Genomic DNA, 1,556 nt, shown 5'->3' on the forward strand with positions numbered 1-1,556 from the left:
TGTGTCTCCCTATCTCTGCCCCTCCCCCGCTTGCTCTCTGTCTCTCAAAATAAAATACATAACAAATTCAAAAAAACCATGTGAATATATAACTTACACAATGAAAACACTCAATCCTAAAAGAAAACATAAAAAAAATTCTGTAATCTTAGGAAATACTCAGAAGTACTTGGAAAGAAAAAAAAAAACAGGGGAAAAAACACCAGAAGATTATATATTAAAAGTATAATCAGTGATGGGAAAGTGGGGGATATGGAGAACACTTGAGTCTTCTAAAATTGGACAGGGGCACCTGGGTGGTTCAGTTGGTTAGGTGTCCAGCTTCGGCTCAGGTCATAATTTCACGGTTTGTGGATTTGAGCCCTGAGTCTGGTTCTGTGCTGACAGTTCAAAGCCTGGAGCCTGCTTCAGATTCTGTGTCTCCCTCTCTTGCTGCCCTCTACCCCTGTTGCTCTCTGTCTCTTAAAAAGAGTAAACATTAAAAAAAGAAAAAAAGTTTTTATCTTTTTTAGTAATCTCTACACCCAATGTAGGGCTCGAACACATACCCCAAGATCAAGAGTGGCATGCTCTTCTGACTGAAACAGTCAGGCACCCCTGTGTTTACAACTTCAACTATGATTTAAGAACTAGTCACAAATTGTTTTTTTCTTTAAAACCGTGTTTATTAGAGGTGCCTGGCTGGTTCAATTAGTAGAGTATGTGACTCTTGACCTTGGGGTCATGAGTTCATGTCCCACGTTTGGCGTAGAGCTTACTTAAAAAAGTAAAATAAAACTATTTATTGGATTAAAAGAATAAGTTAATACGTATACTGGTTATAAGAAGATGATTTAGGACACCCGGTAGCTCAGTTGGTTGAACATCTGATTCTTGGTTTTGGCTCAGGTCATGATCTTGAAGTTCATGAGTTCCAGCCCTGCATGGGGCTGTGTACTGACAGTGCTGAGCCTGCTTGAGATTATCTTTCTCTCCCTGTTTCTCTGCCCTCCCCTGATCGTGTGGGCTCTCTCTCTCAAAATAACTAAATAAAGTTCAAAAAAAGTAATATAATTCAAGAGTCTACATATATATAAAAAAGATAACTCCCTCCCACCCAAGTCTTCCTCTTTCAGCCCTCTGAAGTATCCAGTGTGATCAGCCTACTATAATTCCTTCCACCCTTTTCTCTATGTTCATATAAACATATATATATATATATATATATATAAATGGTCAACAATATATTAAAAGGATCCTACCACTCTTTAGCACTACAATTTGCATTTTTTTTTTTTTTACAAATAGTTTATTGTCAGGTTGGTTTCCATGTAACACCCAGTGCTCATCCCCACAAGTGCCCTCCTCCATGCCCATCTCCCCCCTCCCCCCCCACCCCCACGTCCTCAGTTTGTTCTCAGCATTCAAGAGTCTCTCATGGTTTGCCTCTCTCCCTTTCCCCCACCATTTCCCCCCTTCTTCTCCTCCTTGCTCCTCAGATAAGTTCCTCCTAATCCTCCTAAACGTGCAAACATATGATATTTGTCCTTCTCTGCCTGACTTAATTCGCTCAGCAT

The sequence above is a fragment of the Hyaena hyaena genome, unplaced genomic scaffold (genome assembly GCF_003009895.1).
Source record: "Hyaena hyaena isolate Hyena2069 unplaced genomic scaffold, ASM300989v1 scaffold_745, whole genome shotgun sequence".
Taxonomy (NCBI): domain Eukaryota; kingdom Metazoa; phylum Chordata; class Mammalia; order Carnivora; family Hyaenidae; genus Hyaena; species Hyaena hyaena.